Genomic DNA, 16,913 nt, shown 5'->3' with positions numbered 1-16,913 from the left:
AAGCTAAAGGGAAATATTTGTTACTCAGTCTAGGATGGTCTGTCCCTTTAAGGTGGGTCTCTTGCAAGAGAACTACATGCACATTAGATCTTTTCATCTCGGCCAATAGCGAAGATCTCTTTTCCGGTTTGTTCAGCCCCCTGACGTTGAGTGTCCTAACATTAAGTGATGCCATCAATCTTAGGTGATAAGCCAATCTGGCCTATTCCCCCAGCCCAGAATCCCGCATCAGTCCCCGTAGTAAGAAGAAAAGAAAGGAGAAATAGAAAGAAGAGTAGAAAACGAACAACATAGAATACAAGACAGTAACAAAAAAGGTATCCGTTGGTGTAGCCCCCGAGGACAAAGTCTCTCGAGACACACCACTCCAGTTAGGCCAGTCCTCTCATTCAGATTCGAAGAGAGGAGGATTGAATCATCATTCTGGCCCAGTAGGGAGAGGAAAAAGAACCAGAACATGTAACCGTGGTCTCCTAGAGCCCCCGGCTCATGTCGCATAACCTATCTTAACATGCTAACCAGATCTTTCTCTGGTTTCCAGCCCATTAGTTTCATAACTGCTATATATTGAGAAACTGCACATAGAGGAGAAGCAAGCATATATAAACAACATTTTACGTCTAACATACCCGGCGCACATGGCCCCCTAGTTCCTCTAACTAATGAGGCATAACCCCTCATCCCCGTCACCCCCCAGCCTGCCCCCTGCATGTCAAAGCTCACTCCCCAAAGATGCTCTGAAGGGACCTATATGTATTCATGCAGTTCAGGTTGTTAGCATGCGGAAACATAAATCCCATCGCATTAGTGTAATGTCTCATAACCCTGATGAGCTATGATTCAGTTCGTATAGAAAGTATGAGACAGGACTAGAAGTTCCATGGAATTATTAGTCCAAAGGCAAAGGGGAAATTAGGCACTAGACCAAGGATTATAGACAGTTGTACATCCCAGCTTATAGTACTTCAGTCCGCGGGCCAAAGGGGCGCCCATCAACTCGGCTGGGTCATACAGGGTAGAGGGGGGTAGGGGGGAGACAACCAGGGCCTGGGAAGGGGGGGGGGGCAACTCTCCGTGCTGGCTAAAAGTCAACATAAAGAAGTGTCAAGAAAATACTTCCCTCAGGTGTTCCTAGCAGTAGAGCTCCGCTGCCTCCGTTCGCGCTGGGGACGAGCGAATTCCACAGAATCCGGATCCCATTCAGGCACCGCGGTTTCCGCAATGCCTAGAGTTTTAAAGAAGTCAGGTAGATCTCTTGGGTGTCTGAGGATCGCTGATTTAGAGTTCAATAATGCATATAGGTGGAATGGAAACCCCCACCTATACTCCGCTCCAGCCTCCTGTAATGCGAGTAGTAGAGGTTTCAGGGCTCTCCTCTGTGCCAATGTCGAGGGCGCTAAGTCTTGATAAAAGGTTATAGTGGCGCCATCGAAATCGTATGACCCCGCTGCTCTGGCTGCTTTCATGATAGCTTCTTTAAGGGGGAAATCCTGTATTCTGCATATGACATCCCGCGGGGGATCCGATCCTTTAGGAGTTGCACGTAGCGCGCGGTGAGCCCTGTCCATTTTTACTGTAGTACCCTCCGGCCTGTTTAGTAGGCCATTGAAGATTGCCTGTAATGTATCCGGGAGGTCATCCGCCCTAGTAGCTTCGGGAAGGCCACGCACTCTCACATTATTCCTCCGATTTCTATTTTGGAGATCCTCCACTTGGGAGCGCATCTGACTCTGTCGGAGTTCCGACTTTTCTTTGCTCTCCTTGAGTGCTGCGATTTCAGTTTTGAGCGACGCCACATCAGTCTCCAGGCCGCTCACCCGCTGTGTTACCGTTGTTATGTCTGCCCTCAGAGTAGCGATCTCTTCCTTTGTAGAGCTAACAATCTGTTCCGTCTGTTGCTGCATGTCAGCTTTCGTAGGCATCTCTCTCAGATAGGCCCACAATTCTTCCATTGCTCTTGTTTTCCCCGTTGAGCCTGGGGAGCTTGCTGGGGAAGAGCCTGAGGCCGGGGTGTCGGCCATCTTGGACGTCTTGCTGCGGGTAGCTCGAGGAGAGAAGTATCGGTCTAAGGTCTCTCTTGCACGTCTAGGGGTCTTGCTGCGGGATGCTCTACCTCTGGAACGACTTGCCATACCATTCCGGGAAGGAAAAAAGGAGTTTATCTGCAGTTAAGGCTATAAAAAAGCTACATGTGGCCGGGAGCTCTTCTCCCTCACGTCTTCACACGGTCATGCCTAGCTCCGCCCCCGCCTATGGGGGATTTTACCACTTTTGCACCCCTGTAACTCTGGTTTGCAGAGATGTAGGGAACCCATCTTTGGATTCCAAGTATAACAATATGCCTTCTACCTGCATAAGACATGTCGTGAGATTCAGACGTTGCTAACGGCCATGGCTGCGATTTATGTTCGTCAGAATTTCCACCATTGATATTGTCCAAACAAACAGGTTTTTGTGACCCTAGGCTATGACCTCTTTGGCCTATTGGCCCGAAACTCACCAGTCATGATCCCCCTAAGAGTCCCTACAATGCTACAAAATTTGGTAATGCTGAGCCATTGCCCTTTGAAAAGATTTGAGATTTTGGAAAGTGAAATAGGGAGCCTAATGGAAGCCTGTGCAGAATTCAGCACTTTTGCACCCCTATAATTGTGGTTGGTTATCATTACCCACCGACTTTAGCAGTTAATAGCAAAGGCCCCTTACATCCTAGCAACACCAAATTTGCAGGATATGTTAAAAGGATAGCAGGAAACAATATTTAACGGACTTCAGAGGCCACAAATGTGAAAAAAGTTAAATACCTTTTCATAATCCAGATCCATGGAGGACGCCATCCACGCCCTCCCGTTCATTCCCCCATGGCTCCCGCAGTAATACTGGCCCCGGTCGGGCCCCGACCCCTCCAAACGGGTCGGGTTCTCATTCCCTCCTCAATATGGCCGCCACAGATTGCCGCTGCTGTGCAGTCCGTATGGTCCATGATATGGGGGGGCTCCGGGGGGGGGGGAGGGGCGGCCAAGCCTTCCCCTCTCCCCCCCTGAGCCCTTGTCCAATCCATGGACAAGGGGCTCTTCCCCACCTCTGGTGCCCCAGGAGGAGGTGGGGGCGACGACTCTCTGGGGGGGTTCATGGTGGCATCTGGGAGTCCCCTTTAAGAAGGGGACCCCAGATGCCCACCCCCCTCCCAGGAGAAATTAGTATAGGGGTACAAAGTACCCCTTACCCATTTCCACAAAGGGTTAAATGAAATAAAAACACAACCATGAGAAAAGTATTTTATTATTCTAAATTAACCATAAACACTTACCTGTACCTTTAAAAAAGTTTTCCCACGCTAATATACACGGTAAATGTTCCCACGCCAGTATCCTCTTATGTTGCGATCTTCTATTAAGTTGATTGAAGATCTCCGAAGCCCCACACCAAAATAGCAGAGAGTGCGTCCTTTCGGATGCATAGCTGCTAGCTCTCGCTGTCTCTCCCCACCTGCCTGCCTGCACCTGTCAACCCCCACCTAGGCTGGCACCCAGTGCACCCATGGTGCACTGGGTGCCAGCCTAGGTGGGGGTTGACAGGTGCAGGCAGGTGGGGAGAGACAGCAGCAAGAGCCAGCAGCTTCACGTCCTGCCGAGGACGCATACTCTGCTATACTAACGGCTCATAAATGAGCCGGATCTTTTTAATGAATCGGTTCTTTTTTATGAATCGACTCTTCTTTTTTTACTTTAAAATCGATTTTCTCAAAAACTATAAGGTCTTTTTGAAAAAAAAAATTCCTCTTGTTCCCACTGTTTTTCTTAACATTCCCAGTCATTTTAATGTTTCTAGCTTTTAAAGGGGCTTTGCTATTAACCGTTAAAGTCGGCGGGGTATATTTTCCCACTGTCAGAAGGAGAATTTATAAATTGAAACTTTAAAATTGATTTTCTCAAAAACTATAAGGTCTTTTTGAAAAAGATTTTTTTCCTCTTGTTCCCACTGTTCTTCTTAACATTCCTAGCAATTTTGGTGTTTCTTACTTTTAAAGGGGCTTTGCTTTTAACTGCTAAAGTCGGTGGGCGTTTAATTTTCCCACGGTCAGAAGGAGTTACTTTAAAATGATTTTCTCAAAAAATATAAGGTATTTTTGTAAAAAAAAAAATTCCCATCTTGTAGTCACTGAAAGATCTCAGGTGTTAGACACCTTGAAACATCTTTTCCATCACTTTTCTGGCCAGCAGAAATGTTTCTAGTTTTCAAAGTTCGCCTCCCCATTGAAGTCTATTGCGGTTCGCGGAAGTTCCTGTGAACTGAACCTTCCGTGGCAGTTCGCGAACAGGGTTCGCGAACCTAAAATCGGAGGTTCGGCCCATCTCTAGTGCTTGATGAACTCTGCATCTGTCTGATCATGGCTGCAGCGATTGGATCTCGAGACGCACGTCTCCTTTGCTCAATGTGTGCCTTGACAAGGGAACTTCCTAGCTCCTCGAGAAATATTCTCCGCTTGTTATTCATTTTTGTGTTCCAACCTGGGTGGATGTGGGTCCATAACACAAATGCATTGTATGCAGACACATGTAGGATGTTATAAAACACAACCATCGGCCATCTCCTGGTCATTCGCTGACAAGTATAGGTATCAGTTAGCTTGGCTAGGTTGTCCACTCCCCCTTTGTTTTTATTGTAATCCAGGATCATTGTGGGCTTTTTGTCACTTCTTGATGACACAGCTGCATCTTTGTGAAAAGTGGACATAAGTATCAATTTTTTTTTTTTTTTTTGGACAATATGAAACAACAGTGGTGGTGTCTGTAAAAGCAAATTTTGAAGAAAGTGGAGCTCTGTCCTTCACTTTCAGTGTGCAGCTCAGGTTTATTTTTTTATTGTGCCTACCATGGTAAGTTTCCTTCTGAGAAGGTCATAGCTGGTCATAGCTGGTAAAAAATGGTAAAAAAATTGTCACATGTGATATTGTGACCCCGCAGTCCAGTAGTCATATCAAGGACTACACGTTGTCCTTGTTTTTTCTCAGGGATGCCACTTTCGGGTTTGCCGGTGTAAATCTGTAGGTTCCATGCATAGCTTGTTTTTGCATCACAGGCTGCCCAGATTTTTATGCTGTATTTGCCTAGCTTACTGGGCATATACTGCCGGAAGGGGCAATTTCCATGGACAGGGATCAAACGTTCATCTACTTTTACCTGAGGCCCAGGGTGAAACATTAGTGGAAGGAGCTGAACCCATTTCTCCCAGACATCCCTTATGGGAGCAAGCTTGACAGATTTTGCTCTAGTATCTCTGTTGTCAAATCTGAAAACTCTTGATATCATTCGAAAGGTGTGAAGTGACATTGTTGCTGGGAAGATATATCTGCCTCTTGACTTGTCCCAGAGACTATCAGTGGCCTCATTATAGGATCTGTACACTCCAGCAAGAAGAAGAACACCAATATAAGCATCTAGGCATTCCTCATATATGTCATTCCACATGTTGCCATGGACTTTTTTTCCTTCAAGGTTTGTCATTGCAATGATCACTTTTTTTAGTGACAATGGCATGAAGAGTTCAAAACATGTTTTGATGTCATTTACTCTCGTCACAGCAAACCTTGTGATCCCAGGGGTCATTTTGATTACATCTGCAGCTGCTGCCCTGCCATGTAAGTCAGGAGGTTCTGAACTCCAACAGATCTTACCACTTTTGGATTTAAATGTTTCAGCAGGAACAGCAGCAGGTTCAGCACTGGTGGCCTCCTCATCAGACTCACCGAATGTGTCTGTGTATTCTAGTTGATACTCTACTTCATCTTCTGCCTCAGAAACCTGCTCATCCATATCGCTATACTGCTCTGTGTCCTCTTCCTCATTTTCATCCAAGATATAATCCAGTATTTGGCTTCCTGTGAAATCTTTTCACTCTTGCATGCTGCATATTGGAGATGATTACCCTGCAAGTCAGCAACTCTGAAATGTATTGGTCCTATGTTTCTTTACTTTATTTAGAGAAGCAGACAAGCAGGCAAAGAGATAGGCCCCTCCCTAACTACAGCACACAGGGCTGAGAGGTGATTGGCTGTCAGTGGGATGGTGCCTGACAGTGTTACTAAGCAGAGAGAATGTTTATGATTTCAGTTTTGGCACTTATTAGGGCTCTTTCACTTCAGACAACGCAAACAGGAGCCGTTCTCCTGCACGCGTTGTCTGCCTGCGGCGTGTCGTCGGGTATCTGCGGTGCGACGCAATCAGCGGCGGTAGCTGGTAATTAAACCCGACGGAAAACGCCGGCTCGCAGGTGCGTTGGAGGAAAAACCGTGCCCGGGTGCGTCGGAACCGCAACGCATCGAAACGCAGCGTCGAGTGTGAAAGGGAAAATGAAAGTCTATGGACTTTCATCTTACCTTGGTTAACGCAAACGACTTCCGTTTGCGTTAACGCACAAAGTCTGCCCTAATGTGAAAGAGCCCTGAGTGTTCTATAATCCTATATCATAACTGGGTCAGAATTGACCCTAACACCATAAACGTCATAATTTTCACCACAGTATTTTCTAATTTAGTGAAAAGGATTATTTTTCTATTACATTGTTTAAATAGAGGTTCCTGACAAAGTAAAAAAATCTGGATGCAATAAACAAATTTATGTGATACTTATAGACATTCAAAACCTGAAAATGGGTCGGTTCTGACCCTAACACAAGAGGAGGGTTAAAATAACTTTTAAACATTTTACAATTGAAAAAGTACCTACAAGTTGATGAAGAAGTACTATCAAAATTATTTTTAGTATTTTCTTGCTTGCTGGTGGTTTAAAAAAAAAACAAAAACATTTTTATTGAAAAGTGTTAAAATATCACCTAGGAGAAAACTCAGGAGAAAAGGCAAATTGCATATGGGCCTATGTGTGCTTTCACTAAAGTACCAACTGCAATTTTAGCTTTAGGTGTGTGTTAACTGTCTACATAAACACAAAAAAGTGGCCATCTATTTATTATGGGACTACACCCAACAAAAAAACGTACTGCAGCAAAATCCACTGCACATATATTGCAGTGGCTTGATAGCAACCAGGTCTTGCAGAGCTTTCTATCCCCTTTAAGATTCTTATCTTGTTGAGCAAAGTACATTGGGAAAAAATGTTTTTTTGGAAAAGATTCCGATTGAAAAGGATTCTGTTATCAGTTTTAATTTGTTGCATTTCCCTTATTCCGAGTTTTTTTTTCTTTTCTATTTTTGGAAAATAACTTCTCTTTTAATTTGCATAAACAGCTAATTAAACACGCAGAACATAAACTATGAAGTCACAGGTACACTGGCTAACAAATGAATACATCAAATAAAATCATGCCTCTCTTTTGAAGTAATTAAGGCCTAAACCATAAACAGTACCTAAGTTGGAATGATTTTATGACAAATGACAAAAAACATATCAACCGTGAAAACTCAGTCCTGCTAAAATCCCTTAAGCACATGAAGCTCAATCAATGTGAAATAGGTGCCAACTTTTGTGACGGGAGTGCTCACTCATCCAGCATTTCATGCTAACACATTTACAAGCCTATTACAAAGGGTTGCAATAGATATTTTTTTTATGAGAAATAACTATTATGATATCTATTTTGCTTATACATATGTGTGATCTGGAAATTCCAATCATTTTTTATCACTTTTCTTTAGACCTGAGCATAGGTTTGAATGAAACCATTTTGGAGATAATTTTTCAAATTCAAATATTTTTTCAACTATTTTTGAAGCATTCAGGGCCTTTTCACACAAATGTGTTTCAATTGTTTGTTTGTTTGTTTTTTAATCCCATAAGTCTTGCCCATCCCAAGGGATGCAGTAGGGCAATAACAATTTTCATGTAACAATTTCACACTAGTACAACTTGATCCTTATCCAAATGCATAAACTGTCTCTGCTGCATCTTTTCGGTGTTTGAGCTCATGGAATTTATGTGAGTGCAAACAAAAATCGTAAAAACATAAAAAATGCAAAAAAAAAACCCTGCATGCTCAAAATCGCAATTGCATTCTATTGCCCTAGCGATTGTGTTTTGTTATTTTTCGTGTTGGATCTTTTTTTCACCATTTTTTCAAAGTAAATTTTATTTAGAATCATTCCAAGGCAAGTTACAAACTATACAAACAATAAAAACAGTTGAGGGGGGGGAAAAAACAAGGTAATGTGCTTTGGAAAGGAAAGCAGTTATTTTGTGTGAGAAAACGCGGAAAAGCCGCCGCGTGTACTGACAGCAAGGCGGCTGGCTCCGCGTCCAGCGCGGTGGTTTGTATGCACCAGTATGCGTCTGATACTATGATAGATCGCGGAAAAGCCGCCGCATGTACTGGCAACAAGGCGGCTGTTTCCGCGCCCAACACACAGCGGTTTGCGCGCAGCAGTGTGTGTCTGGTGTGGCTGGCTCTGTTAGTGCACCTGGATGGAGAGCTACGCGCGCGGCCGCCAGAAGTCAGGACCTTTATGCCAGCTGGAGATGGATCAGCTGATCAGGATGATCAGCTGATTCCTGCTGGACTCCTGGTTGGCTGAGTGGCTCGGGCGGGGCGGCAGAGTCCTGCAACTATATATACAGCTTGCTGGCCAGTTGCTGGTTGTCTGCCGTTGCGAACACTTACGTGGAAGCATACAGACCTTAGTGAGATCCTACAGTGTGTTTGAACCAGGAGGACCTGGGAATTCACACTGAGCCAGATTACTTTTGTTTATCATTGTATTATTGTTCAGACTAGTTCCAGGGTGCTGAGACCATGGGCCTCGCACCCAAGACTAGGGAACTGTATTATCATTTGTGTTATACTCCAGACTAGTTCCAGGGTGCTGAGACCAAGGACCTCGCACCCAAGACTAGGGAACTGTATTATCATTTGTGTTATATTCCAGACTAGTTCCAGGGTTCTGAGACCACGGACCTCGCACCCAAGACTAGGGAACTGTATTATCATTTGTGTTATTCTCCAGACCTGCTTGTGACGCCCATCTTCCAGGGGTCACTAGTCACCGGGTCTTCTCGGTATTCAGCCTGAGACTCCGCCCCTTGGATGTCTCAGGCTGCTGCACTTCCATAGGGAGGTTTTTCTCATACTGCTAAGGACCACCTGCTCCTCGGGTGGTCCTCACTCAAAGTTGTTACTGTTGCACCAAACACTCACACTATATAGGTGTCCAGAGGTTAGTGATATATCTGTATTATCGATGATTCTGCAGATCATCAATAATCGGGTATATATCTGTATTCTTGGTGATACTGCAGATTGCCAATAATCAGATTCTCTCTGCGTGCTGACACCGATCGTTACATTTTGCCACAGTAATTGCATTTTTGTTTTTTTGTCCAAAAAGGTATGTCACTCACACAGTCCAGCAAAAGCAATATTAACCACTTGAGGACCACAGTCTTTTCGCTCCTTAAGGACCAGAGCCTTTTTCTCCATTCAGACCACTGCAGCTTTCACGGTTTATTGCTCGGTCATACAACCTACCACCTAAAGGAATTTTACCTCCTTTTCTTGTCACTAATACAGCTTTCTTTTGCTGCTATTTGATTGCTGCTGCGAGTTTTAGTTTTTATTATATTCATCAAAAAATACATGAATTTTGGCAAAAAAATGACTTTTTTAACTTGCTGTGCTGACATTTTTCAAATAAAGTAAAATTTCCTATACATTTGAGCACGAAAGTTATTCTGCTACATGTCTTTGATTAAAAAAAAAAAACATTCAGTGTATATTTATTGGATTGGGTAAAAGTTATAGCGTTTACAAACTATGGTGCCAAAAGTGAATTTTCCCATTTTCAAGCATCTCTGACTTTTCTGCGCACCTGTCAGGTTTCATGAGGGGCTAAAATTCCAGGATAGTACAAATACCCCCCAAATGACCCCATTTTGGAAAGAAGACATCCCAAAGTATTCAGTGAGAGGCATGGTGAGTTCATAGAAGATTTTATTTTTTGTCACAAGTTAGCGGAAAATGACACTTTCTGACAAAAAAAAGCAAAAAAAAAAGTTTCCATTTCTTCTAACTTGCGACAAAAAAAAATGAAATCTGCCACGGACTCACTATGCTCCTCTCTGAATACCTTGAAGTGTCTACTTTCCAAAATGGGGTCATTTGTGGGGTGTGTTCACTGTCCTGGCATTTTGGGGGGTGCCTAATTGTAAGCACCCCTGTAAAGCCTAAAGATGCTCATTGGACTTTTGGCCCCTTAGCGCAGTTAGGCTGCAAAAAAGTGCCACACATGTGGTATTGCCGTACTCAGGAGAAGTAGTACAATGTGTTTTGGGGTGTATTTTTACACATACCCATGCTGGGTGGGAGAAATATCTCCGTAAATGACAATTGTTTTATTTTTTTTACACACAATTGTCTATTTATAGAGATATTTCTCCCACTCAGCATGGGTATGTGGAAAAATACACCCCAAAACACATTATACTACTTCTCCTGAGTACGGCGATACCACATCTGTGGCACTTTTTTGCACCCTAACTGCGCTAAGGGGCCCAAAGTTCAATGAGTACCTTTAGGATTTCACAGGTCATTTTGCGACATTTGGTTTCAAGACTACTCCTCACGGTTTAGGGCCCCTAAAATGCCAGGACAGTATAGGAACCCCACAAATTACCCCATTTTAGAAAGAAGACACCCCAAGGTATTCCGTTAGGAGGATGGTGAGTTCATAGAAGATTTTTTTTTTGTCACAAGTTAGCGGAAATTGATTTTTATTGTTTTTTTTCACAAAGTGTCATTTTCCGCTAACTTGTGACAAAAAATAAAATCTTCTATGAACTCACCATACTCCTAACGGAATACCTTGGGGTGTCTTCTTTCTAAAATGGGGTCATTTGTGGGGTTCCTATACTGCCTTGGCATTTTAGGGGCCCTAAACCGTGAGGAGTAGTCTGGAAACCAAATGTCGCAAAATGACCTGTGAAATCCTAAAGGTACTCATTGGACTTTGGGCCTCTTAGCGCACTTAGGGTGCAAAAAAGTGCCACACATGTGGTACCGCCGTACTCAGGAGAAGTAGTATAATGTGTTTTGGGGTGTATTTTTACACATACCCATGCTGGGTGGGAGAAATATCTCTGTAAATGACAATTGTTTGATTTTTTTTACACACAATTGTCCTTTTACAGAGATATTTCTCCCACCCAGCATGGGTATGTGTAAAAATACACCCCAAAACACAATATACTACTTCTTCTGAGTACGTGTGTGACACTTTTTTGCAACCTAGGTGCGCTAAGGGGCCTAACGTCCTATTCACAGGTCATTTTGAGGCATTTGGATTCTAGACTACTGCTCACGGTTTAGGGCCCCTAAAATGCCAGGGCAGTATAGGAACCCCACAAGTGACCCCATTTTAGAAAGAAGACACCCCAAGGTATTCTGTTAGGAGTTTGGTGAGTTCATAGAAGTTTTTTTTTTGTTACAAGTTAGCGGAAAATGACACTTTGTGAAAAAATAAACAATACATATCAATTTCCGCTAACTTGTGACAAAAAATAAAATCTTCTATGAACTCATCATACACCTAACAGAATACCTTGGGGTGTCTTCTTTCTAAAATGGGGTCACTTGTGGGGTTCCTATACTGCCCTGGCATTTTAGGGGCCCTAAACCGTGAGGAGTAGTCTTGAACCCAAATGTCTCAAAATGACCTGTGAAATCCTAAAGGTACTCATTGGACTTTGGGCCCCTTAGCACAGTTAGGCTGCAAAAAAGTGTCACACATGTGGTATCGCCGTACTCAGAAGAAGTAGTATAATGTGTTTTGTGGTGTATTTTTACATATAACCATGCTGGGTGGGAGAAATATCTCTGTAAATGACACATTTTTGATTTTTTTTACACACAATTGTCCATTTACAGAGAGATTTCTCCCACCCAGCATGGGTATGTGTAAAAATACACCACAAAACACATTATACTACTTCTCCTGAGTATGGCGATACCACATGTGTGACACTTTTTTGCAGCCTAGGGGGCCCCTAAAATGCCAGGGCAGTATAGGAACCCCACAAGTGACCCCATTTTAGAAAGAAGACACCCCAAGGTATTCCGTTAGGGGTATGGTGAGTTCATAGAAGATTTTATTTTTTGTCACAAGTTAGTGAAAAATGACACTTTGTGAAAAAAACAATAAAAATCTAATTTCCGCTAACTTTTGACAAAAAATAAAATCTTCTATGAACTCATCATACACCTAACAGAATACCTTGGGGTGTCTTTTTTCTAAAATGGGGTCACTTGTGGGGTTCCTATACTGCCCTGGCATTTTACGGGCCCAAAACTGTGAGTAGTCTGGAAACCAAATTTCTCAAAATGACTGATCAGGGGTATAAGCATCTGCAAATTTTGATGACAGGTGGTCTATGAGGGGGCAAATTTTGTGGAACCGGTCATAAGCAGGGTGGCCTCTTAGATGAAAGGATGTTTTGGGCCTAATCTGATGGATAGGAGTGCTAGGGGGGTGACAGGAGGTGATTGATGGGTGTCTCAGGGGGCGGTTAGAGGGGAAAATAGATGCAATCAATGCACTGGGGAGGTGATCGGAAGGGGGTCTGAGGGGGACCTGAGGGTTTGGCCGAGTGATCAGGAGCCCACACGGGGCAAATTAGGGCCTGATCTGATGGGTAGGTGTGCTAGGGGGTGACAGGAGGTGATTGATGGGTGTCTCAAGGTGTGATTAGAGGGGGGAAATAGATGCAAGCAATGCACCAGCGAGGTGATCAGGGCTGGGGTCTGAGGACGTTCTGAGGTGTGGGCGGGTGATTGGGTGCCCGCAAGGGGCAGATTAGGGTCTAATCTGATGGGTAACCGTGACAGGCAGGGATGCTCGGATGTGCCTCATCCACGAATTCGGAAATCCGCGTGGTTGCAAAAAAAAATCCGCATTCGGCCCCGCCGCATGCGGATTTTCGTCCGTGTCCACGCAACCACGCGGATTTTTTCCCGTGAATGGCGTAATCACGCGCGGATTCACGCCCGGAGGCGGATTTTCTTTTAACGTTAATAACAAAGCCCCCATACATGCTACAGTCCCCCAAATAGCATGGATTATCGAGGTGATAAGGGGCAACATAACTTCAACATAAAAAATTCCCCAAAAAAAAATTTTTCTAGAGAAAATGGATTTTAAAGTGAAATCAACACTTTAAATGGGGCTATTAATTGGTAATAAGTGGTTTTAAAAAGGGATATACGCGTTAAGCAGTCAAAGAGGTGAAGGCGAGTTCCAATGGCACTTGGCGGCGAAGGTACCGCTGGAGGAGGATGAGTGGCTGACGGCAAAAAGGCTCCAGAGAGGTTTTTGTAATTTTTTTTTTTTTTTTGCAGCAATTAGCAATGACATCGCAGCAGAGTTGTCAGTGGACACGGGCAGTGTGAACGCAGAGTGCAGTGGTGGTAGCGACTGAGTCAGGAGAAGGACTATGCGGGCGGTCAGTTCAGCAGCACAGAAGGACCACGGCAACATACTGGTGGTAGTAGTAGCAGCACAGCGTCATAGTGCTGGCCAAAAAATTAAATGCACCCGGCGACCCGGGCAGTGTGAACGCAGAGTGTAGTAGCGACTGAGTCAGGAGGACAAAGCGGGCGGTCAGTTCAGCAGCAGCAGCACAGTAGTAGTAGCACAGCGTCATAGTGCTGGCCAAAAAATTAAATGCACCCGGCGACCCGGGCAGTGTGAACGCAGAGTGTAGTAGCGACTGAGTCAGGAGGACAAAGCGGGCGGTCAGTTCAGCAGCAGCAGCACAGTAGTAGTAGCACAGCGTCATAGTGCTGGCCAAAAAATTAAATGCACCCGGCGACCCGGGCAGTGTGAACGCAGAGTGTAGTAGCGACTGAGCCAGGAGGACAAAGCGGGCGGTCAGTTAAGCAGCAGCAGCACAGTAGTAGTAGCACAGCGTCATAGTGCTGGCCAAAAAATTAAATGCACCCGGCGACCCGGGCAGTGTGAACGCAGAGTGTAGTAGCGACTGAGTCAGGAGGACAAAGCGGGCGGTCAGTTCAGCAGCAGCAGCAGCACAGTAGTAGTAGCACAGCGTCATAGTGCTGGCCAAAAAATTAAATGCACCCGGCGACCCGGGCAGTGTGAACGCAGAGTGTAGTAGCGACTGAGTCAGGAGGACAAAGCGGGCGGTCAGTTCAGCAGCAGCAGCACAGTAGTAGTAGCACAGCGTCATAGTGCTGGCCAAAAAATTAAATGCACCCGGTGACCCGGGCAGTGTGAACGCAGAGTGTAGTAGCGACTGAGTCAGGAGGACAAAGCGGGCGGTCAGTTCAGCAGCAGCAGCACAGTAGTAGTAGCACAGTGTCATAGTGCTGGCCAAAAAATTAAATGCACCCGGCGACCCGGGCAGTGTGAACGCAGAGTGTAGTAGCGACTGAGTCAGGAGGACAAAGCGGGCGGTCAGTTCAGCAGCTCAGAAGGAGGACCATGGCAACTTACTGGTAGTAGTACCATAACACCAAAAAATTAACCAAGGTAGGCACTAGGAAGGTTGTAAATGTCTTTATAAAGGCAGGCATAGTTAACAACAGCACATGCAGCAGCCACTTCATGTCCCCCTGTGTCCGACAATAGGGGCTAGGAACTCGCCTTCCACCCAAGCCTGGTTGATTTTCAGGAAGGTGAGTTTGTCCACAGAGGCGTGGGAGAGCCGAGAGCGCTTCTCTGTGACCACGCCACCGGCCGCACTAAAGCATCTCTCTGAGAGGACACTGGAAGGAGGGCAGGATAGGAGTTCCAGGGCGTACTGGGAAAGCTCGCTCCAGATGTCCAGTCTCTTGACCCAGTACTCCAAGGGGTCCACGGGGCTGTCGGTGTCATTGAGCCCGCTGGATGACCCCATATAGTCAGACACCATGGTGGTCAGTCGTTGCTTGTGCTGGTTGGTGGTGGATGCTGTGGCGGGCACCTCTGTTCTGGGCTGCTGCACTGCATACAGGCTCTTGCTTAGGCTCTTCAGGTCTCCGGGGCGCCAGTTGCTGCTGCTGCTGCTGGTGGTTGTTGTTGTGCTGCTAGTGGCAATGGCAGGCACCTCTTGCTGGCTTGGCAGAGCAGTTACAGTGGGGGTGGAATGCTGGGGGAATGCTTCCAGTAGTCTGCGCTCAAGGGCCTCCTTCAACTCCCTTGTGCGTTGCTCGGTGGTGGATGGCGTCATTAAGTCTCCCAGCTTCCCCTTCAGACGGGGATCAAGCATCAAGGTAATCCAGATGTCCTCCCTTGAACGCATCTGGATCACCCGGGGGTCCCTGCGAAGGCAGCGCAACATGTGCACAGCCATGGGAAACAAATGGGCCCTGCCAGCAAGATCTTCCTCGTCCTCGCCATTGTCCCATAACGCATGCCTGTCCTCTTCCTGTGCCATGTCGTTGTCCTCCTCAAACCGCCATCCACGTACAACGCCTGCTGCACTCTGCTCCTCCTCCTCCTCCTCATTCAGGTTAGGGACCTCCAACTCTTCCACTACCTGCTGTGAGCCCTCCTCTGAGCTGGACTGTGCTGCCATCTGCTCCTGTTCTTCCAACTGCCTCAGGGCTTCATCCCCACGCTCAATTAAATTGTCCATTGCCTGCTCCAGTAGACAAACCAAGGGCACCCACTGGCACACAGAGGCCCGCTCCTCACTGACCATCTTGGTTGCCTCCAGGAAGGGACTCAGCACCAGGCATACTTGCTGCATCAGTGTCCACTGAGTGGCAGTAATCATGGGGACTTGCTGGTTGCTGGGGACACTTGGGTCTAGCATGTAGGCCCTAAGAGCCAGCCTGTGCTGACACAGCCGCTCCAACATGGCCAGAGTCGAATTCCAGCGAACTGGCATGTCGATGATCATCCGGTGTTGTGGCCTTCCATACTGCTGCTGTAAGGTGGACAAGAGTGCAGAGGCAGTGGCTGACAGGCGGAAAAAGCGTACCACCGCCCGGGCATTCTGCAGCAGCTCGCTCATCCCCTGGTAGGTGCGCAAGAAGCGCTGCACCACAAGATTGAGCACGTGGGCCAAGCAGGGGATGTGCTGGAGGTTTCCCTGCTGCACTGCTGCCACCAGGTTGGCCCCGTTATCGGCTGCCACATACCCCACTTCCAGGCCTCTGGGGGTCAGCCACCTCCGCTCCTGCTTCCTGAGGGCGGCCAGGACGTTGGTGGCCGTAAGCCTCTCCTTCCCCAGGGTCACCAATTTTAAAAGGGCTTGGCAGTGCCGAGGCTTGGCGCTGCTGCTGCCGAGGCGGGCTTGCTTTCCGGGTGCTGAGGGAGTGTCGTGACAGGACTCTTCTGCATCCCCCCTGATCCCGCGTGGTGGCACCACTAGCTGGGCTGATGCGCTCTTGTCCTCCCTCCCTTCCATCAGTGTCACCCAGTGGGCCGTAAAGGACAGGTAGCGACCTGTCCCAAATCTGCTACTCCACGAGTCCATGGTCACGTGGACCCGCTTGCCCACAGAGTAGTCCAGGGAACAGGCCACGTTTTCCACCGCAAACTTGTGGAGTGCTGGGATCGCGCTCCTGCTGAAATAGTGGCGACTGGGGACTTGCCACTCGGGGATGCCAAATTGGAGCAGCGTCCGCATGGCGCTCCCCTCCTGCACCAGGGAGTAGGGAAGCAGCTGTGATGCCATGGCCCGGGCCAGCAAGCCATTTAGTTTGCGGATCCGCCTGTGGCTTGGAGGCAGAGGCTTGGTCAGACCCTGAAAGGTGTCGCTCAGCAGGGTCTGACGACGCTGGGATGCAGGGGAGACAGAGGAGAGAGACGAACACTGGCTGCCAGCCTCAATGTCTGTGTCCTGAGCAGCCGAGGTGGAAGAGCGCTTGCGTGCTACTACTGCTGCTGCTGTGGGGGATTCACGACCCTGAGGGAGGGAGGATGCTGCTGCGCTGGTGGGCCTTCTGCTCTCAGGAACCCCTGCCAG

General features: G+C 46.7%; 1 pseudogene; it reads right to left on the bottom strand.

Moving 5' to 3' along the window:
- Window positions 1-4,332: 4,332 nt before the first annotated feature.
- LOC137526107 (piggyBac transposable element-derived protein 4-like) lies at window positions 4,333-5,816 on the bottom strand (annotated as a pseudogene).
- Between the last annotated feature and the right edge of the window lie 11,097 nt (window positions 5,817-16,913).

Source organism: Hyperolius riggenbachi, chromosome 7 (genome assembly GCF_040937935.1).
Source record: "Hyperolius riggenbachi isolate aHypRig1 chromosome 7, aHypRig1.pri, whole genome shotgun sequence".
NCBI lineage: Eukaryota > Metazoa > Chordata > Amphibia > Anura > Hyperoliidae > Hyperolius > Hyperolius riggenbachi.
This window is presented reverse-complemented; position numbering and strand designations above follow the sequence as displayed.